Genomic DNA, 24,094 nt, shown 5'->3' with positions numbered 1-24,094 from the left:
ACAATAATGGTGATTAGTATAATATTTATAACATCATACATTGATTATTATATGTACTCAGTGTAAAATGTTGTACCTATTTTTGGCTATACTTCTGTGATGCTTCTGAATACAATTCACTGCTCAATGTGAAATCCAACATTTTGATCCTTTTGTCTTTAAATGATTTGGTAGTGTTGACAGAAAACATTTCAGATATCAACTTCTCTTTCTTCTTTGTGTCTTGATTTGAAATCTAAATCCGTGTTAAAACACCACAAGTTCCTGTAAAATAGACCTTATTTTCTGAATATCACAAAGGTAGAACAGTTCACAAGAATTTTAATGGACACTCTCCTGCTGGAAATTGTTAGAACAAAATCTGATATCTCTATTAAAAATATACTGCATCTTAGCTCCTGGGTGGAATTTATGGCTTGTGTGCCATGGAAGAGAAATTCTCAAGCTGGAAAACTCAAAGGGTTTAGGAGGTGTTATAGGGGGGTGTAGGTTTTTTTTTTTTTTCTATTTTCAGGTGTTTTGGTTTTTATTTATATAGTGGAGTGTGTTCATAGTAATGTCAACACAAACCACCTGATCTTTTCTCTAGTTTCTTTGACTTAGGTTGCAGATGCCAATGGAAAGATTTTGACATACACTGAAAGTATGAAGCTATTTGTCCCTCACTATATATTCACTTTCCAGTCATCTGTGAGGTTGGGACTTCCTGAACCACAGATTGTGTACACTGTGTTGTTAACAACATCTTGGGTCAGATTCTCCTTGTTCACATGGGCAGGAATTTTTAAAAGGCAGCTTGCAAGCTGTTCCAGCTAACAATTTGTCTTGTAGCTACAGTCATGCTTGGTCCTTATGAGGCTCTCATAATTAATTTATGAACATCTACTTTATTCTATGTTAAATAGATTCTTCCTCATTACTGAGGTGTAGTTGGCAACTTCTAATCATGCATTTAGATCATCTGGTGTAAATATAGCCATCTGGAAGCTAAGCATCCAGTTTCAAATAGTCATCTAGGTTCTTTCTTAAAGAGACATTAAACTGTTCCCAAGGACAATTTAGTCTGCTGCAAAATAAATGATTGGTTGTTGGAATGAATTTCTCAGCAGATATGGCTCCTTTGGGTTGAATAGTGAGTCCAGATGAAATAACTTAGATGCCTTGCTTTCATATGGCTGTCTCTGAGATGGCTCTCACCTGTGCTAATGAGGACAGCTTCTGTTGTGCAACACTCTTCTGTCCTCACTTCACTAATGTGACCTTGGTGACCCAAGTCCACCAGCACCCTGCCTTCCTGCTAAGGTGGTAGCAAATAGAGACTACAGAAATGCTAGCAGATGAAATTAGAAGTGAACGACTTTCTGGTCCAGCCCAGCTTGGACTCTAAACTTATTATTTATCTCTCAAAACCAATCAGCTGCCTCCACACTACCTACTAACCCAAAATCATATCAACCCCAGACTGTGTCAGGAGGAAATTTGACAGAGCAGTAGATGGACCAGGCTCAATCTCACCTGATTATTTAATAGCGTGGGTGATTGCAGGGTGGATTTTTTTGCTAGTGCCATGGCCTGATTAGTCACAGAATCACAGAATCATTTATGTTGGAATAGACCTCGAAGATCATTGAGTCCAACCTTTGTGTGAAATCTCCATGCCAATTAGACCACAGCAATAATTGCAACATCCAGTCATTTCTTGAACACCTCCAAGGATCTTGACTCCACCACCTTCCTTGGCAGCCCATTCCAATGCCTGACAACAATTCTGTGACTAAATTCTTCCTGATGTCTAACATGAACCTACCCTGGCATAGCCTGATGTTAAGTCTTCTATCCTGTCACTTTTTGCCTGGAAAATAGCCTGACTTTACCTCCTCTCAGGGATTTGTAGACAGCAAAGTGTCCACTGAGCCTCCTTTACCCCAAGCTGAGTCCCCCCAGCTTTCTAATCTGCTCCCAATATGACTTATCCTATGGACCTTTCTCCACTCTGCTGCCCTTCTCTGGGCATGCTCCAGAAGAATATTTTCTGGAGGTTTACCCCACTTGCCCCTTGTCATTTGCCTTAAACTCCCCAGTTATTTTGCAAGATTTAAAGAACTGAAACCCCTGTTTAATAAAAATTTTTGGTGAGTGTATTGTCTAATCCTGTACGAAATGTTGAAACGCTATTCAAAATGTTATTCAACACTATTAATGGAAATAAGATTTTACAGTGAGGCTAATAAATAAATAATTAATCTGGCCAAAAAATAAGTAAAAAAAAAAAAAGGAAGCAAAAAGAAGCAATTTGCACACTGGCTCATTAGAGACTGATACAATTGAGTTGGTTTGGGGTTTGATTATTTGGGGTTTTTTCCTCCTTCTGTTTAGGTCATTTACCTGAACTACCACATGAAAAAAAAATTGTTATTTACACTTAGTTTTCAGGAGTATCTGGAATTACAGGATTTTAACTAATTTGTTTGTAGGATAGAAGCTGCATCTACTAAGAGGTTGATTTGTGTTTTTACAGGTTAAAATGGGTTCAAGATATCACAAAAGATGTGTTGAGATTCTTTTTTTTGAGAATAGAGTCCTTACATGTCTCAGTAAAAGATTTAATTTTTCTTTTACAGATTCTGTGATCCTATCCCTAAATTCTTCCTCAAGGCAAAATTGTTGCACTCATGGCTTGTTGCTTTGTACTTTTTTTTTATTTTTCCTTATAACTCATCATTTATGAAACAACAGACAACTCTCCCAAGGATATCTGAAAGAAAGAGGACTCATGGGTCAGAAGCACACTCTTGACTTTCCACAATAGAGTTTGTTAGGAAACCTGAGTAATTTGGTTAGATGGCCCAGAAGAGGGAATATTCAAGCTTTAAATAAATACACAATAAAAATAGCACACTGTTACTATAGGGTTACTGGACTGTAGCAGTAAATGAACTGAATAAAATTTTATGGCTTCTTAACATGCTGAGGTTTTTCAGTGTCGTCCATCTTGTAGCCTAACAACATTTCCCAGCCTGCTATCAGCGAAACTAATAGTGCGAATGGAAATTTTATGAAAAATGGGAAATCTACGTTGGTTTTATATTGTGTCAGTAGAATGAATAAAGACCATATTTTGGCATTAATAGCTAATGGTAGAAAGTGTGGAGGGAGGGAGAAAGAAAGAATGGCTACATTTTCAGCTTTTGAATTGATGCTTTTTAAAGAGTTGGCTGTAATTATGATACTTGAATGTGATTATCATTAAGCTGATAAATTATTTAGTAAGAAGGTGAACAACGTGAAGAGATCATTGATGTATTCAAGCATCTTAGTTGTATTCCATAAGTCTCCTTGTGACTCCCAGACTGCTGTATTAATCACATGGATACCACAGATATGTTCTGTTATTATCTTTCACTGCAAGGTCAAGGTTTTGTACTAACATATCGTATGGGAAGGCTAGGTGGGGGAGAAGAAACCTCAAAATTATTAATCATACTGCAGAGCTATGATAACAATGGCTCTTTGCTGACTTAAAATGGATTCCTTAATGCCCCTCAAGCCAAGATGTCATAATGACCTCGCTATCAGATCCCCTTAGACAGCACAGATAACATGTAAATTGGATTCACGGGATGCAGCAGGTACAGCAGCAACAGAGCGGCACTCACTCGAGTTCTGCTTCTGAGCAGCCACCAAAAACAGCAGCACAAGTGTGGGAATGTGCTTCCAAAAGAGAGCTCTGGATGGACTTTGCTTTACGTGTAAGGGAATAAAATAAAAGGGAAAAAAAAAACAAACAAACAAAACAAACAACTTATTGAGTAATAAAGAGCAAATAATGAGGGTAGGTTTTTTAGGTTTTTGGGCTTTTTTTGTTTGGTTGGTTGGTGTTTGTTTTTGGTTTTTTTGGGGTTTGTTTTTTTTTTTTTGGTTGTTGTTTTTTGTTTTTTTAAGAAAACCAGAGCTCAATTCCCTTTTCAGGTAGTTACAACCTCCTGAGTGAGCAGCACAAGTACACTCTTTGATAATATATCAACATGCTACTAAGTTAGCAACATAGCCATAGCTGCTAAAACACTATCTACGAGAATATAACCACAAGTTTCATTTAAATCAGCTGCCTAAATACTCTCAGGAGCTTTCTTTTAATAAGTTTTTCCTAAATGTTTTATTCCTTGAATTAATATTGGCTGTTTATTTAATAAAATATTTTGGCAAATAGTTGGAATAAATCAGATAATTTCTTTTAAAAGAAAAGAAATACCACTAAACATTAATAAAATGACCAATGTCTTAAGATCCCAAGAGTCGAGTCTTAAGTAGATTTTATATATTTATATATATGGCATCAACTTTAAAAGTTGATAAATTGGGATAGTGACGATTTACATCATGGCAGAGTCAGAAAATTGGTATTTTCTCAACTTTATTATACTACTTAAAAGGAACTCTAGGGGCTTTTATCAGACCTTTATTAGTTTGCATGGTAATCTAGTAGTCATATCAATTAGCCAAGTAATCTAAGTAGTCATATCAATTTCCTTGAAGGAAAAGACAGAAATAAAGAGAAATAGAGACAGAGGAAGAGGATGAAGAAAAGAAATATCTTGCAAGAGAAAGAGGAAGAGAGAGGGAAAGGAAAAAGAAATGCAAAAAAATAAAGTAAATAATTCCAGGGCATGATAATTCCATGTATCAAGCACTGATTTGTGTGTTCCAGGTGTTTCTCTCACCAGTACCGTGAAGGAAATATGCATACCTACCTATTAGTAACCATATTATGAAATAAATTTAAATAAATCCTATTTTTACTGACTTACCGTTGAACTCATCCTTCATCAAATGGTCTCAGTCATGACTAGTTGTGAAAATTTTACCCTGTTCAGAAAATATCTCAGTAGTTAATAAACATTTTTGAAAAAAACACCATTTTACTGAAAGAGATTCAATAGATTTTTTTTTTAAATAAAACTTCCTCAAGATCAATTTGATCTTCAAATATTTTCCATAGTCTAGCAAAATGTATTTTATGCCTTGTTCACTGCAATATTTTGAAATCTAAATGACAAAGCTTGGGAGTTTTTTCCCCATTATTTTGCTAAATCTCTTAAACTTGAAAAATGTGGAGAAATATTGTGAAATATTTTAATATTTCTTTCCTTCACTAAGGCTGGAAATGTTACTCAAACTAAATCCTTTATATTATTTTTTCTTCTCCATTTCCCCTAGAAAATCAGTTCAATATTTTCCCTTTTATTGCTCTTTTTTTTTTTTTTTTTCCTTTTTTGACTTTTTAGATATTGGCAATGTAATATAAACAAAAACAATGCAAAATTTAGGGTAAATTTAAAAGATTTTATATTATTCTCATGACTGTCATGCAGCATAACAGACACATAGACCTTGTTTTGGCCCGGGGAAAAGGAATGACTTAGTTTTGAAGAAAACAAAAGCAATACTATTTTCCATATCACCAAAGCTTATGCATAAAAGGTTAAAATATCATATGCAGTGTATGTCAGGGAGTTGCTAGGAAAGATAGAAGCAGAGTAAAATAATTTATTCTGCTGAATTTCAATATTTGTGATGATTTTCTTACACCATTCTTATGCAGCCAGATTGAAAGGGGTTATTTTTTTTATTTATCATTAGAGAAATTATGCCTGCTTGAGCTTAATTAATTAGCTGCAGTTATTTATAAAACACACAATGTGCCTGTTTCTTTGTCTATATGTGCCTGGTCTGTTTCTTTGTCTATGTAAGCAGAACTAAAACATAGTTTAGAAATTCTTGATCCTGCTTTAGGTCAGGCAGAGGGGCTTTATGATCCCCTCTGGAGTGATTTATGACAATCTATGAATCTTTTTCTTGACTCTTTTTAGGATTAGGGACCCAGGAGATGTAACTTAACACAAATCAGGTATTTTGCCTTTCTCCAGCACTTCCCATTTTGATGGTGGCCTTTTAATAGCACCTCAGTTTTGTGAGGCTGGCTGAATGAAACACACATCTCAGAAATGGAAAGCATTTCTGGCACAGTAGTGAAGAGAATAGGAGAAAAAAATAAATATAGTAAGGGGTTAAATTTGTGAAGGGAAAAACAGTCTTTGTGTCATGCCAGCAGCTGTGAACAAAATTAATTTGCCTCTCAAATATAGCCCCTAGGGAAGATCCCAGGAGTGTTATGTGAAATAGAAGGTTGTAAATGTCCCAGAGACCTTATGCAATTTTAGGGCTTGTTCGAAATCAAAAGTGAAAACTAAATAGTGCTAAAAAGAGAATGAAACAATAAAATAAAAATGTTTGAACTCCCATTGTTGATTGTGTTTAGGAGGCAAAAATCAGACATAACTGAGTATTCATCCTCCCGCTTCAATTTTGATCTCAACTCTCCTCTGAGTTTTCCTCCATTCTCCACTGTCCTGTTAAACTCAGTTTGGTTTTTTGCCTTTTTTTTTTTCTCCCACCTTTTCTACTTCAGATGCTATCTCCTCATTTCTGTTCCTTCACTCTGCTTAATTCACCAAAGCAGTTGTGCCTGCTTGATCTGATTGACTTTAACAGGCTTTCTCAGGAGCTGTAAGTAAAGTCTGTGGTCTCTGTCCCCTTATTCCTCTCTCAGCCGTGTACTTTCTTATTAACTTTTAAACACTCCAAATCTCCAGGGCAGTGAACCTCCCTAACTCCTTCTGACACAGATGGGAGTTGAAGACAACTGACATTTCATAGGAGCTGCTCAGCATTTCACCATATTGATACATAAATGCCTGATGGGTCAGATCCAAAGTCTCCTGAAGTCAATGGAAAAATCTCTCATTGACTCAAGCGGGCTTTGGATCAAATCCTATTTGTTTATCTGCCCTTCTGCGTTAACCTTCTATGTTTCTCATCTTTCCCTATCAATACCCCTTGCTAGAGGCAATCTTGGCAGGACTAAAAACATGGTGAAAATTAATAAGGTAACCACATTATTCAACACATTAAAAAAAAAAAAAAAAAAGAAAGAGAGAAAAGGAAAAAAAAAGTTTGTTTGAGTTTACTTCAAATGAGCAAAAGTCTGAGACCAGAGTAGCATTTAGATTATTAGATTTGGTGCACTGTGTTTTTTGCTTCTTTGGCCTCTTACTGAGAAATTAATTTGTGAAATTTCATGTAACTGCAGAGATTCAAAATAATCCAAAAGAGAACTAGAAAATGTTCAGAGGTAGAAAGAAGCAGGAAATGGTGGAAAAAAAACTCAAGCAACACTCCTTGTTTGATTACATTATTTTAATTTTAGATTCTTTCTTTCCTTTTATAAAACACATAACTCAGTGTGCAGATTCTCTGCAGTTTATAAAGAAAACATGAGATATGCTGATGCATAAAATATTGGGCCCAGCATCACAGTATGTGCAAAATTCCATACAAAATTCAGATGTGCAGTGAAATAGGAATTCCTTATTTCTCGTCTAGATTAAAATGGGTGCATAATTTATCTGGTGCAAAATATATGCAATGCTCTTTCTTAATAATTTATATTAAAAAAGATGTTTTGGCATTTGGTGTCAAGGACAACTCTTGCAGAAGGCTGACAGGAAAACTCATGTTAAACCCAGCATTTCCTTTAAGTAAAAGACATCTTTTTTGTTATCCCCTGCCCTCATTTTAGTTTAATGGATACAACATAAACATTATCAACATTATAAAAATTAAATGGCTAAATTAATATTATCTAATAATTCATAGATTTCAAGATAGTTCCTTGTCATGGCATGGAAATGTATAATATTTGCTTAATATTTGAGCTGTGTTATATATGGATAAAAAATGGAAACAGAATCTAGTAACTAAGAAGCTTTCTCATGATTTAAGTATTTAAATACATAAATAAACAAATAGACAATGAGGACAATAGCAGTCCACTCAAAGGTCACACAGAGGCTTAGATAACACAGTGGGAAGCAAATATTTATTAACATTGTAAAGGATAAGATTACTTTTTTATTCAATTTGAGCATAGGGAAGACTAACTGAGTGGGTTGGACTCAGTCCCTAACTCAGGGAATTTGTGTCTAAGCCCTAAACTCTTTACCTATTAAAGCATCCTGCACACCCCTCATGATCCTATCCATTGCTGCAGACTCCATAAACAGTGGGTGGAGGGGACAGTTTGGAATGGGATCCAATGTTTATGAAATCTTCAGGCAGAGAAAGCAAAGCAAAATATTTTTCTATACGGGGACCAGAGGAGAACAGATGGAGCTGGAGATGGTTTGAGGAATCAAACTGGTTACAATTACAGCAGAAATAGCAGTCAGGTTTGGATACAGGCACAGTCTGATGGAAGGACAAAGCAGGTTACAACATCATCCCTGTAACATATCAGCCAATCTAAGCCTCTACAAGCTACTGCTGATGGGCACCTGGAGTGTTCTTGGTCCTCTGTGGAAAATATATTCTTATTGATTAGTAAATTTTATGATGGGTTGATCTTGGCTGACCACCAGCTGCTCACCAAACCCACCAAGCCTCTGTAACAATTCCACTTACCAGATGGATAGGGCAGAGAAAATAAGAGGGAGACCAACTTGAATGTTGAGATAAGGCAGCCTACTAAAGAAAAATAAATTTTGTGCATGAAAAACCAAAGAAAAAAAAAATAGGTTTGTTCTCTACTTTCTATCAGTCAATGATGCGCAGCCGATTCCCAGGAAGCAGAGCTCCAGCACTTCACTTCATGAAGATATATTTCACAAAATTTCTCTTTGGGATAGGTAAACTGAAACCACCACACAGAGAAAACATGACAGAGACACCAAAACCCAACCTGCTTTATTCCTGTGTGGAAGTATGCATTGGCTGATATGTCCTCTAAAGATCTTCTGGTTTTGGTAAAATCTTACAAAAAAGAAAAATCAAGTCCTGTGTAACAGAACTTCTGATAAGTTACTGACAAAATCAAGGACTTCACAGACTTTTCAGAGGCTTTCCAGATCTTTGTGGAGCTCTTAGATGGCAAAGCTTTTCACATTACAAAACCTTTTTCTCTGGATTCATAGCATTTGGTGAGAGGGGGTGAGTAGGACACAGAAAAGTGTGACTAAAATCTCATTTCTTATTTTTTACCTGATACAACACATTTCAGAGGAAGTAGAATTTCACTACCTATGTTTAAACTATTTTCAATTATATATATAGACCTCAAACTTCTATCTACTGAGCTGTTTACCAAATAAATAAATATACATTTCCTTGCTGGAGGTTTCAGAGTTTCCACACTTGAAAATGATCTTTGCCCATGTCCTTTTTTTAAATATGTATGAATTTAGAGCATAACATACAACTGCATATGTGACGGGGTTGAAGAGAACAAATATAATTTCTCCTTTGGGATATATTTTTCCCTTTACATTTTTAGGCTATATGAGATTGTTATAAGTGCATATATTCCATCAAAAATGACAAGGAAAAGGAAGAAAGGAAGTGGCGGAAGGAAGTGGCGGAAGGAAGGAAGTGGCGGAAGGAAGTGGCGGAAGGAAGTGGCGGAAGGAAGTGGCGGAAGGAAGGAAGGAAGTGGCGGAAGGAAGTGGCGGAAGGAAGGAAGGAAGTGGCGGAAGGAAGGAAGGAAGGAAGTGGCGGAAGGAAGGAAGGAAGGAAGTGGCGGAAGGAAGTGGCGGAAGGAAGGAAGTGGCGGAAGGAAGGAAGTGGCGGAAGGAAGTGGCGGAAGGAAGTGGCGGAAGGAAGGAAGTGGCGGAAGGAAGGAAGGAAGTGGCGGAAGGAAGGAAGGAAGTGGCGGAAGGAAGGAAGTAAGTGGCGGAAGGAAGGAAGTGGCGGAAGGAAGTTGCGGAAGGAAGTGGCGGAAGGAAGTGGCGGAAGGAAGTGGCGGAAGGAAGTGGCGGAAGGAAGTGGCGGAAGGAAGGAAGGAAGTGGCGGAAGGAAGGAAGGAAGTGGCGGAAGGAAGGAAGGAAGTGGCGGAAGGAAGGAAGTGGCGGAAGGAAGGAAGGAAGGAAGGAAGGAAGGAAGTGGCGGAAGGAAGGAAGTGGCGGAAGGAAGGAAGTGGCGGAAGGAAGGAAGGAAGGAAGGAAGGAAGGAAGGAAGGAAGGAAGGAAGGAAGGAAGGAAGGAAGGAAGTGGCGGAAGGAAGGAAGTGGCGGAAGGAAGGAAGTGGCGGAAGGAAGGAAGTGGCAGAAGGAAGGAAGGAAGGAAGGAAGGAAGGAAGGAAGGAAGGAAGGAAGGAAGGAAGGAAGGAAGGAAGGAAGGAAGGAAGGAAGGAAGTGGCGGAAGGAAGTGGCGGAAGGAAGGAAGTGGCGGAAGGAAGGAAGGAAGTTGCGGAAGGAAGTTGCGGAAGGAAGTTGCGGAAGGAAGTGGCGGAAGGAAGGAAGTGGCGGAAGGAAGGAAGTGGCGGAAGGAAGGAAGGAAGTGGCGGAAGGAAGGAAGGAAGTGGCGGAAGGAAGGAAGGAAGGAAGGAAGGAAGGAAGGAAGGAAGGAAGGAAGGAAGGAAGGAAGGAAGGAAGGAAGGAAGGAAGGAAGGAAGGAAGGAAGGAAGGAAGGAAGGAAGGAAGGAAGGAAGGAAGGAAGTGGCGGAAGGAAGGAAGGAAGGAAGTGGCGGAAGGAAGGAAGTGGCGGAAGGAAGGAAGTGGCGGAAGGAAGTGGCGGAAGGAAGTGGCGGAAGGAAGTGGCGGAAGGAAGTGGCGGAAGGAAGTGGCGGAAGGAAGTGGCGGAAGGAAGGAAGGAAGGAAGGAAGGAAGGAAGGAAGGAAGGAAGGAAGGAAGGAAGGAAGGAAGGAAGGAAGGAAGGAAGGAAGGAAGGAAGGAAGGAAGGAAGGAAGGAAGTTGCGGAAGGAAGGAAGGAAGTTGCGGAAGGAAGGAAGGAAGTTGCGGAAGGAAGGAAGGAAGTTGCGGAAGGAAGTTGCGGAAGGAAGTTGCGGAAGGAAGTTGCGGAAGGAAGTTGCGGAAGGAAGGAAGGAAGGAAGTTGCGGAAGGAAGGAAGTTGCGGAAGGAAGGAAGTTGCGGAAGGAAGGAAGGAAGGAAGGAAGGAAGGAAGGAAGGAAGGAAGGAAGGAAGGAAGGAAGGAGAATAAGTAGTGAAGAAATATTGAAACTGTGTGGTTGAAATAAAAACATATGGTGAAATTTATTGTTAGATAACATAGTAATATAAGCACAGAAATTTGATTGCAAAGGGTAAAGCCTTACACCTGTATTTCTTAAACACAGGTGATCATTTATCACCATTTGCCTAACAACCTTACTTATGGATCATACTCAGAGAGTTTTCACAAAAGTTTTTTCAAACTTCATGGCAGTACATTTCCAGATCAATGAGTTTCATAAATGACAGGAGATCTTTTCCTTTCGACAAAAATAATATCTCATGAGAATATTTTTCCAAAAATTGTCTGTTCACCTTTTTTGATATAAGGCTTAAAATTTCAGATGAAAAGTTATCTCTCTCTCTGGCCTGGAAGATTTGCTTCACTGTCTCAAGTAATTGGTTGTTCTGGACAATATTCTGACTTGTGGTGTCATATATTCACAGTAGAATAATTTCTCAACCTTGAAGTCCATCAGCATCAGAAACTGTTGTGCTGAAGATCAGTATTCAGTGCACCATTTCTAAACCATCACCCAGTATGCCTTCTGCTCTGAATCATCAGAACAGTTAAAACTAAAATTGCCTTCCCTCTCCCACTCTTCAAATCAGAGTAAGAGGTTTGGTGATCAGTGATTATGGGCAGCTTCCTGCCGTAGAGATATTATCAACATCCCTGCACACTGAAAATGATAGCTTGGAGCCTTGTGCATAATTTTGCTCAGCTGGTGCTTAAGGTTTTGGTGCATAAATAGTGAGTTTGCTTCTATGCTAATGTATAGGAAAATACTTATTAGCAGTTCAAGCAGATATACATACTGTGTCCTGAAGCTCTGCATGTCTTTTCCAACCTTCACAATTCTATGTATCGATGTTGGTTTTGAGTTTTTTTTGTAGGTTTTTTTTGTTTGTTTTGTTTTGTTTTGTTTTGTTTTTGGTTTTTTCTGTTGTTCCTCATTAGTTTCCTTTTGAATATTTCACTGACATATAGTGTGATAACTTCATGTGAAGAGGTGCAGCATCTGAGTGTAAAGTGGATCTCTGTATCATACTTCCCCAACCCAGGAGGGTGAGCATAGGTAGGGTTACACCTGTAGATGTGGTTGTTGGTTGGCTGTAGAACCTTTCTGGAAACAGGCTGAAAAAGACTGCTGTTGGGACTTCTGTCACAATGCTTTTAGGCTGGCTGGCAGAACCAGAAACAACACAAGACAGGACTTAAATTACAATATATTTGCACATTAATAGTGATGACTTATTATTACTGACTTTCTTAAGTTTGCTCAATACCCCCTTGTAATACTAGATGTTCTTATTTTTTTCTCACTCTTTAGAAAAGGCCTTTTTTTTTTTTTTTTCAGAAACAGAGCATTGCTTTAAGGAATAAGCATTGCCTTCACAAGAGACTCCAAAATACTTGCATGTAGCCTTTTATTTTGCTTCTCAGTAAAAATTAAATATATTAAATAAGAATGCACTGAACTATTTTCCAACAGAATTTCATTTTAATGGACATGTAATCCATGCTTTTATTTTTATTAAAATAACAATGTTGTTCCTCTGCTTAATACATTGCGCTGATAAATTCAAACTGCACAGAGTCCATACTGGCACGTAAAAGATCTTTACACCCACATTTGGCCCATTTTCATAGATTTTTTAACATTGAATTTTACTGGTAGAGAGTGGCAGAAATTTGCTATTGCAAAAATGGAGGCAGTTATGCAATGAATTGCAACATTATAACAAAATCAAAGTTAAATTTTTTGATAAATCTGGTCTCAGAGTATGGGACTGGAGTCTAAACAAACAATGTTTTAGTAGTTAGGGGTAATGTGTAAAAAACACATTGTATCACAGGATTTTCAGAAGCTCTATGCTATATGTATGTATATATGCCAAAAAGATTTAAAATTTTCACACTTCCTTAAAAACACAATCAGTTTAGTGTGGAAACAAAGTGAATTGACAGCAGCAAAATGTTCTATAAAAACTTATGTATAATCTAAAATACTAATCTTACCCATATTGTAACAATTATCCCTAGATTTCAAGGAACACAGAGATGGCAATGCCAGTAGTCCTACTTTAAAAATAAGAAAAATGAGGCACATTAAAATAAAGTAATTTGCTCCAGCACAACTAACAGAGTTCTGCTGGAGGTAGGGGAAAAAATTATAAAATTAAGACTACACTGATTTTTCCATTATTTGACTGTGATGTTTAAACACAAAGTTTGACTAAGAGAAGAAATATGAAATGGCAAGTACCATACTGAGATACATGAACACAAGAGTGGCCTGTGAGATCCCTGAATTATTCCTCTGGTTTTCATGATAAGGGTTTAGCTCGAGCATCATACCCAGTTCTGGGTGCTGTACTTCAGAGACAGAAGTGGAAAGTGCACACAGGAAAGTAAACTGTGACCACAAGTCCCGAAACAACCAATGGGAAAAGATCAAAATATTTGGGGTCGTTTTATGAAAGTAAAGAAGACTAACAAAGAAATTGATAATATCCTCAGCTTGCATTCAAGGAAAATTTTTCCAGAACTTCCAGAGGCTGAAGCAACCATGGGATAGTTTGGTTGGAAATGTACAGAAATAGCCAGAGCCAGAGGGCCTCAACAATATATTTCTGGAATGACATTGGTAGATTGTAACACAAGATATGATAGAGTGGTTGACTTGGTTACATGTCTGAGCCTTAATTCTGTACACATTTTAACGCTTCCTGCAAAATTTTCTGTCATATTGAAGCATTTCTGCATACCTCCCATAAGTTAAGCTAAGGCCATACTAAGTGGCTTGAAACTGTGAAAAAATAGCACCTATCTTTTCTTTTTTTTGCTGCTTGTAGGATTTGTTTCTGCTTTTTTTTTTTTTTTTTTTTTTTTGCATTACAGTGCTGTATTTGACTTAGTGAGGTTTCATCTGCTGCTATTTTACAGGGTGTCCGTGAAACTCAGTGTCTGAAACTGATGAGGATTTTGGCCTACGGATTTCACCTATGGATGTTGTCTTTCATGAGGACATTTCCTAGACAGAACGAATGGTAATCTTTTATTCCTGACAGAAATTGTTGTCTGTTAGCTTTTTCGTCAATCACTGGTGATTTTCCGAATGAAATGCAAACAATTGAAAAGCCCCTCCCTTTTTTTTTTTTTCCCTAGCCAGCATCTCTAGCATTTGTTTCTAATAACTTGTTTCAATTTTTTCAAGTACTCCTAATGGTTTTGTTCTTCTATCATCTCCACTCTTCCATGTAGTTATTTTACCACACACCATACTTTAATGAATAAAAAAATTATTAAACCAAGTATTGCGATGAATTTTGCCTCTTTAAAATCACAGTAGAGACTCAGCCTGTCTTGCTGTGGTTTCTTTTTCAGGAAATGAAAATTTTTCTCTGGCTTGAGCCATTATTGTAGAACACAATTTCTGTTTTATTTTTATTTAAGGTTTTCATCCTCGTATTTTCTTTGCTTGATCATGACTATGAATTAATCCAAGTTGAAACTTTGTAATTGCAACATAAACTACCTGTTCCCTTTACTTCATTTTTTTTCAAAACAAATTGCATACCCACCCCGCTAGATTAGCCTTAAATTGTCAATAAAGGCTATTAAAAGGAAAAAAAGGAAAAGAAGGAAAAATTGAGTCTTATCAAATGCACATACAAGTAAACACATAGATCTTAAATTTACATTTTCTTGGCATTTTTTCTGTCATCGACTTTTTATTTCACCCAAATTCAGGAAAAGCAAATCTGTGGCTTTAAATGTTTGTGTGCTTTTTTGGACGTAAAAATTCAGAATTGAAAATTAAAATATGTGAGGAAAGACCTCTCAGGAACCATTTTCTGTTTAATTTTTTTACTACAGTAGATAAATAAATACACATAAAATAATACAAACCAATTACCTTCAAAGCTACCCAACAGAATCTAAAATCTCAAAGATATTTTTAATGTATTGTATACATATTTGTTTTCTTGGTAAACAAAAGACTTCTTACCCCAACTTTCATGTTCTGCCTCCCTCATCCATAAAGATTTTCTGGTTTTACATCATATTATTACAAAAGTTTATTAATATTGAATATTGTACAAAATGTAATTATGCAATGTAGCACTGTATTATGTATGTATATGTAATTATATAATATAATAGATATAAAATATACATAATTATATATTATATATTATGTATTATTATATTATATACAATATTGTGTATGTACATGTAATTATGTAATATATTACATAATTACATATACATACAAAATGCATGTATTGATGCAACAATATTGCAATAATATTGTTGCATCAATAACAATCCAGTCTCTTTCCTGACCCGGCTTCCTGCTGTTTCCTTGGGTCCTGTGACTGCTGACGGAGTGAAGGGACTGCACTCCTCGTGCCTGCACTCCTCTTCCCCTCATGAGGATGCTGAAGACCCCAGTGGGTTCTCCCCTCAGTCTCCTCCAGGCTGAACAGATCAAGTGTCCTCAAACTCTCCCCACACTTCCCCTCCAGACCCCTCAGTATCCTCATTGCCCTTCTTTAGACACTTTATAACTTCCTAATGTCCTTTTAATGTTGTGGGATTGAAACTGCTCACAGAACTTTAAGTGAGGGACAATCCCCTCCCAGGACCAGCTGGTAACACTCTTCAGGCATCTCATTCCACCACTTCCCTGCACAGTCTGCTCCTATGCTTGGCCACCCTTACACAGAAGAAGTTTTTCCTAATATTTCTCCTGAAGCCTAACCTCCCTTGGCACAATTTGAGGCTGTTTTATGTTGTCGTTGTTTTTGGCCTGGGAGAGGAGATCAGTTCCTCTTGCTGCAGCCTTCTGTCACACAGCAGAGAACAGTAAGAAGGTCCTCTCTCAGCCTCCTTTTCTCTGACACTTCACAAAGTTTCAGTGGCCCTTCAGGAAGAATGCTACACCCAGTGAAACTGATGTGAGAAGTCTTCGTTTGACCATTGATCAATTTAGAACCTGCACAATTTAAAAAGTAAAAAGCCAGAAGACCTCCCCATCAAATATTTCTTTGCTAAATGCAGAATAGTTTATGTTCTACACTGCTTATATATTCCTCAATACTAAATTACTGCTACCTGCTTATGATCCCTCTGTCCAATTTCACTTCAAGTGCCTCAAAAATCATCTCCAAGTTCTAAGAATTGTGATTATATCAGTGAGTCATCTAAATTCTTTTTTTTAAGTCCCATGAAAAGAAAAAAAAGAAAAGAAAAGAAAAGAAAAGAAAAGAAAAGAAAAGAAAAGAAAAGAAAAGAAAAGAAAAGGCAAACTACTACCTAATTGTACGTTTACATGGTAACAATAGATTTTTCTATTTCTTTGTGCTCCCAAGGTTTGATTAATCTCATCTAATACTAACCACACAACATTATATAACTAATCTATGCTTGGAGTCTAGACTGCCTTTGTTCTCTATGGAAAACAAAAGCACCTCTAAAGAATGATTTAGCTGGATGTAGACAGATCTCTGAAATGATTATTGAGATGAATTTCTCCTTCCTGTAGATGGCTAAAGTTGAGTAAGATCAGTACAAATCTCAGTCTTGCTGTAACTTAACATAAGTTCAGTTTTCCACAGTGAAATGGTCATCCTTCCATCCACCTGAACAAAACCCCTTAAATTAAATAATCTTGATTATCTTCTGACTTGCAAAATTGTCATAGAAGTACTTTCATGGATTTGAATGAGATTCGCTACATTTTATTATTCACAAATTTTAGAAAGAGGGAGATAGAGCACAAGGGGAAAAAAAAGAGAGTGATAAGATTTCCTGGTAATGAAAATGAATGGTGCTCAATTGTAGGTGATGTATCTGTGTTGATTTACATCCCTGTAGCAGGTTTCTCTGCCTAAGTGGTGGTAAAACAGCTCAAACTTTACACTATTTGCAAGTAATCAGTGATGGATGCAGAAGGGAAGGTCACATTGCTTCTGGTGCTGGAGAAGGCTTAGGACAGCCTGACTCACCAATCCCAAATTTAAGCATTCTGAGGATGTGAAGAAAATACTTCCTGACAGAAACTGGCACTGGTGAGGATGTGTCAGACAAAGTTTCTGATAAAGGAACCCACAAGTGATTTTACTGATAACTTATCTTTAGCTGAGCTAAAGGCTGCTGAGCTGACACAGCCAGCCTAGAAATACATGATTGACAGTCAGTCACTATATAACATAAAAGTCTTGTCCTGTTTTTTAACAACAGGCACTTCTAACACACTCTGGGACTGTACATGGAGATTCCTCACTTGAGTGAAAATGCTTCTTAAGATTACTCCTTGAGGCTAAGCAAAGAAACCTACCCATAGTTGTTACTATGAGTAACATCAATCTCTACATAAGAATAATTTATTTTCCTAGCTTTATTACTATTGCTCCACTATTGCTTCAAAAAACAGTGCACTGGACTACTAGCTATGACTATACATACTGTGCAGGAAAAAAATCTGATTAAAGTCTTCTAATCATTATCATTATCATTGCTAATAAAACTAATCACTTATTTTGTTAGCATGAATATATTTGGGTTGCCATCTTTAATCCCATGCAAAAAAAGTGGCACAAAGATTGAATTGCACCTAAATGATTCTTTAAAGATAAATTGTAGGCTGTCTCTGGGGATGAGATGGGATCCAGCCATAACTAGACACCTCTCTGAAAAGGATTTTAGAAAGCAAGGATGTCTTTTCTGCAGCTTGAGACTCAACAGGAGGGCTTCCCTGACAAATGCTGCCCAAAGCTTCCATTCTGCCTGCAAATATCACCCAACATTCATCCAGTACATGGATGTGGATGGAAAGGATAACAACTAGCTGATTCTCTAAGTATATTTTTTTTTCAAGAAAAGCAGGTTTGTTAAGAAAGATTTCTCTGGGATTTTATCAATCAATTTTTACAAGATTTCTATGAAATAGATAAGGCCTGAAACAATATGTTCAGGGCCTTGTCGAACAATCTAATGTGTCTGTAATTCACACTAGGAGGAATGTTCCGGGTATTAAATTATCCACACACTGTGGTTGAACAATTCAATACTCAATCTGCTAAGAGCCAAAAGAAACAAAAAATCGCATAAGGAATTATTTTCTGAAAAAAAAAAAAATTTTCTTTCTAATTTCTGATGTGTGGTGGCAGTTCGTCTTACATCATGTCACATTTATACAGAGCAACAAACGTGTTTTATAAGTGGAAAGGGTAATGTAGAGGAAAATGAAAAAAAAAAAAAGATGAGTTCAGAGGAATACTTTTCCTCAAACAGATCCTTATGCTATCTGTTTGGACCATGAGCAGTTAATCCAAATTTAACAGGCAGATGGAGACAGAGCAGATGAGTAAGTGGATCCTCTATATTTGAGGAGCTGGCAGGCGCTGTGGTTCACCAGCCACCTGAGTTATGTTTTAAATAGGTTAGCACGTCTATAATTTACAAAGAGGAAATGTAGCTAGCAGAATGAATGAGCTGAGCATCTGGTTTACATCACTAACTGGATGTGTTTCTCCAGGTAGTATGAAAAGAGGAAGTTGATAGAAAAGAAAAAAAAAGAACCACATAAACCAACCCTGGTTAAATAGGGATCTTCTTGAGAATATTTATTGACAGAACATCCCTGACAATGAAGACCTTAAAGTGTACAGCTCAGCCTGAAGTTCATGACTGCTTGCATATACAATCCAATTTTTTTTTTTGGGAATTGTAAATCAACTTCAAGGAAAGTAAAAAAAAAAATAAAAATGGTTACACTTAGCTCTAGAGATGTTAAAATCATGGAGCACACCTCGATGATCAAAATTTTCTGCAAATGAAGGCATAAATACTTTCAGCTGGATATCCAACATTCATGAAAAGTCAAAGGGATTATACTTATTTCAAAAAGATTAGTCCAGAACTTTTGGGAAAATAAATATTATATGTTAACAGAAGTTAGTGACTTATTTTTATATAAAGTACTCTTCAAAACATTTTGCAGGCTATATCTCAACAATGTATTAGGACAATGTTCTTCTATGGAATATAGTAGTTTTTAGATGGGCATCAAACTAGACACCTAATTGCCTGTGCTGAATAGAGATCAGAGAAATTGCCCAGATCTCAGATCATTTAAAATTAGGGTGCTGTCCAGCTGAAACTCTTTGTGCTAGTCAGCCTCTTGTTCAGCATTTTGTGGAGTTTCATGTAAGAATATCTAAGAATGAAAATTGCTATTTGCATGAAAATTTCTTGCTATGGTGCATAATGTTCAGGAAAGCTATCTCTAGGATAAGCAAGTTTTCAAAATGGAAGGGCTATAAATGGAGAAGGAAAACTGGATGTAGGTGAGTGATGCTGAGAACTGGGCCAGTTCTGCAAGTATCTCAAGGAGAATTCATAAAATATATAACATTATTGGACAGAGATGCTGCTGAATGAAGCTTTTTAGAAGTTCAGCTCTTTGATTTAATAGTTTTGGGAAGTTTTTTGTTGGTTTCACTCCATAAGTACTCAAAAAAGTGTCTATGTAAAAAAATCGATCTATTTTTCAAAACTAAACAGAAGAGTGACACAGCCAAAATGGAGGTGTTATTGTGTGTCCTATGTTTCATTCATGCACCTTCCTTCTCAAGTCTTTCCCCATATGAATATCAACTTTTAGTTAGAGTTTTTATATTATTCCCTTAGAATCACAGATTCATACAGTCTTACGAAGTCGTTCATTCTGGAGGGGAGCTGTGCAAGTCACCTGCTCTAATATCAACCTCAGAGCCTTGTTCAAGGTTAGATGAAGCACCTTAAGGCTTGACCCTGTCAGATTTTCAATGTTTCAAAGCATAGATAGTCCACAAATTCTCTGGACTTTTTGTTTCATTGTTTGAAAATGGTAGGGAAAAAAAAAACAAAACAAAACAAAACAGGATAAAAAGCCAGCAGCAACAAAAACCAAAAAAGAATAAAGTTTTTTTCTGTTGCAGCTTGATCTTCTGACTGTACTGCTGCAAATAGAGGCCCACATGCAGTGAGCTTTCTCTGCAAGGACACACTGCTGACCTGTTCATCTCATCCACCAGGATACCAACTATTTCCTTTTGAAAAGCTGTTTCCTACTGAATTGGAAGCCAGACTGTACTGCTACATACTTAATTCTCTCCTGTTCCAGTGGGCACTGAAATATTACTGTCACAAAGATAACAATTTTTACATCAACTTGATAATTCAAAATTTATTATAATATAGAGTTGTTTCACTCCTTAAGGTTTGTTTTCTGTTTTCATTGTGCTTTTTGGTGGAGGATTTTTTTTTTTATTTTCTAATCACTGTAAACAGCAGAAAAATGTGGATGATGATTCACCAACAGGAAAGATTAATATATGTCTCTGGACAAAGGATTTGTGTTACTTTAAACATGTAAAGTTTGGTGTTTGCTTTGAACTAATCACCAGATAGTTTTTCTCATGGAAAATAGACATCTGAAAACGAGTGAAATAAAGCCAATACATGGGAAGACACTGAATTGTTAGAGTATCTGCTTTGCTTAAGGAATGCATCCATTAAGAATAAAATCAATTGACTAGAGAAGATAAATTTAAGTGTGATTAAAAAAAATAGAGTAAAACAGATATAAAAAAGGTAAACAAATGGAAACAAAAGAAAAGAAAACCCTTTACAAAGTCAAAAGCTTTTGTTAGCTCCTAGTCTCATTGAACAGAATGCTGAATGTATAAACTAAAAACATTGAAGAATAATCATATCATCTATGAGATCTTCCTTTTCTTGCTTTTTGTTGTTGTTGCTGTTTTCATTGTGTGGTTAAGTAATTAAACGAACCTTTCATGGCTTTTGTATTCTAAGAAAGCCAGGATGTGAAATTCTCTCCATTTGTGGACTCGGTGACCTCCACATTCTGAACAATGCCTGAAGTGAGTTTTGCGTGGTAACTGCTGCAGTTTTCCCTTCTCAATGGGCTCTTTGCAGCACCTAAATCCCAGATGAATTGCCAGCTTGATCAGTTTTTTCCTACCCTCTCTTGATAAATGTTTCCCCTTTTCCACTTGGCTGGCAGAAAGATGACCATTAAACATTCATTTGTTTAAGCTAACAGACTGTGGTCATCTGCTCCCCGGGGAAGGCAGGAATCCAAACAGGTCTAAAATGGCATCGTTTAAGAACACAATCAATTCATTATCTTTTTCATAAAGTCCGCATGTGCACACATTAATCATAATGGAGTGGCACTGGGCAGAAAGTTCTTACCTAAGCAAGTTCAGTGCTGCAGCATCTCTTTATCATTTAACTTCCTCTTGCATTTAGGCTTTTATTGTCTGCTCATTCAGCTGTTGTTTTATGAGTGCTGGTGTATCCTTTGTGTGCTCCAGCTGAACAATCTCCAGTGAACCCTCGAGCACTCCCCTCTGCTCTGGGTGCAGCGTACAGCTGTGCACAGGAATAAAGTATCACTCCAATCTTTTATGAAAATAAAACAAAATGGATGATGTTGCCTATCCTTTTGGACCTCAGATCTTAGGGACAGGTGCCAACTTCTCTTTCCTGTGATCATACCAGTTACTGTGACTGTGTTCACAGGGGTCCGAGGATGAGGGAAGAGACGAGGATCTGACTCCCTGTTTCAGAAGACTTGATTTATTATTTTATTATATATATTATATTGAAACTATATTAAAAGAATAGAAGAAAGGATTTCATCGGAAGGCCAGCTAAGAATAGCAAAAGAAAGAATGAATAACAAAGGCTTGTGGCTCAGAATCTGTCTGAGCCAGCTGACTGTGATTGGCCATTAATTAGAAAGAACCACATGATACCAATCACACATCCACCTGTTGAATTCCACAGCAGCAGATAACCATTGTTTACATTTTGTTCCTGAGGCTTCTCAGCTTCTCAGGAGGAAAAAAATCCTAAGGCAAGGATTTTTCATAAAAGATGTCTGTGGTAAGTTACCTTAGGGAAGGGCAAGGACCTGTGTCCAGGTACAATTAGGTCACATGTCAGGAAAAATGTTTTTCACCCACAGAGTATTTGGGCACTGGAACAGGCTCCCCCTGAAGTGTGCATGGCACCAAGACTGCTGGAGTTCAAAAGGCTTTTGGACAATGCTCTCAGGCACAGGCTGTGACTCTTGGGGTATTCCTGTGTAGGGCTGTAGCTGGGTTTTATGAGATGTTGTGGGCAGTGAATGCCATCTGAATGACATCAAAGCAGTAGATGCCATCTGCTTTTACATCAGCAAAGCTTTTCACACTATCTCCCATAACACCCCAGGAAATCTGGATTGGATAAATGGACAGAGAGGTGGATCCAGGACTGGCTGAAAGGAAAAGCTCAGAGGGTTGTGATCAATGGAGCAGAATCCAGATTGAGGCCTGTGGTCAGCGTCATTCCCCTGGGATTAATGCTGTGTCCAGTCTTATTGAGCTTGTTTGTCAACAGCCTGCATGAAGGCGTAGAATATGTACTCTCAGTAACTTTGCTGATGATTTCCTGCTTTAAAAGCATACAAAAAAGTATTTTATCCACAGATCTTTGTTTGATATTTGGGTTTTGTAAGGTTAAAACAAAAATAAAAACAGAACCACAAAAAAAAAAAAAAAAAAAAAAAAAAAACCCAAACCCAAAAAAACCCCCAAAAATCAACAAAAAAGGTCTACTTAGTCTTTTTAAATATCTGAGATTTAATTGCTGAATCACTAAATCCCTCAAGAGTCACCTGTAGCTTTGTCATTTTTAAAATATATGAAGATAGAGGTTTCTTAAGTAAAGAACACAGAAGAAAAATTAATTCATTGGTGTCCCATCTGTTTACTCCAAAGTTAATTGCTAAAAGTAGGATTCATATCACCTAATCTTAAAATATCTGATGTCTGTGAGACTTCTTACTTTAGGCTGGGATAAAATTCCCCCAGGGAGAAACCAATCTTTGTCCTCTGTAGACATAATAGAGATGGCTTCCTTGCCAAACACAACTTTTATGTGAAATTTCTCAAAAGTAGGTCTTCAATAAAAAAAGATTATCTTTTTACTGTAAGCAGGTATCTCAGCATGGATGCCACACTGTGTGAAGCTTGGACATTGCTGTTCTAACCTTGATGTAGGTATTCAAAGTCAGCCCTAGGAAGGGAGTTTAACATTGACCTCACTTGGTCAAAGCAATGAGAGAAGCATCTATATTTTTTTCCAATGTGTTTTGAAACACCTCTTTCAAAATATTGCAAAACTCTTGGGGGGCAGTAAAGATTTATTCTCACTTTTTTTTTCCATAGAATCTGCTTTAAAAATAATTATATTTGTCTGTACCTCCTTGGTAAAATCAAAATAAGTCAATATATACAAGGTAAATAGTTGTTATTGTCATGACAGAGAGGATTTTTTATAATTCCTTTATGAGACGTGATACATATAGCCAGTAATAATTATCTTGGAAATATAATATGAGGATACATTTCGATTACATTGTATTAGTGGATCAGAATATCTGAAGAAATGTTAATTAACTATTAAATCTAATACTTTGGATGTAAAGCAGTAATTAACAGCCTGTTTCTTTTGCTACCCTCCTTTCTTTACTCATTGACATTTTGTGACTCTTTTAATCATGTTTTTAAAGAAACCTGTTCTGTCAGTGCTCTTGAGGATAATACATTCTGGCAGATGGCTGGGATTAAAAAAAAAAAACAAAAACCACTAAAACCAACAGAAACTGTTAAAGTGGCTTTTTCTGTCTGTATTTTCAGTGTGTGTCATGGAACATCATGGAAAAATGACATGAGTGATAGGAACCTGATGTGATTCAGATGATTTTCAAAGGGAAAATGGTTCACATTCTCTGAAGATTTCTTCTGCTCTCCAGCAGCCCACAATATCTTTGAAAATAGCACATATTTTCACAAAGTGACAGGAAAGGTGCCAGAAGTGGAGGGGTTAAAATCTAAAACTTCTATAACTGTTCATAGAAAATATAACAAAAGAAAACAAACCCCATTAAAATTTCCCCATCAGAA

The sequence above is a fragment of the Agelaius phoeniceus genome, chromosome Z (genome assembly GCF_051311805.1).
Source record: "Agelaius phoeniceus isolate bAgePho1 chromosome Z, bAgePho1.hap1, whole genome shotgun sequence".
Taxonomy (NCBI): Eukaryota; Metazoa; Chordata; class Aves; order Passeriformes; family Icteridae; genus Agelaius; species Agelaius phoeniceus.
The sequence above is the reverse complement of the archived record's forward strand: the minus strand, read 5'-3'. Positions refer to the sequence as shown.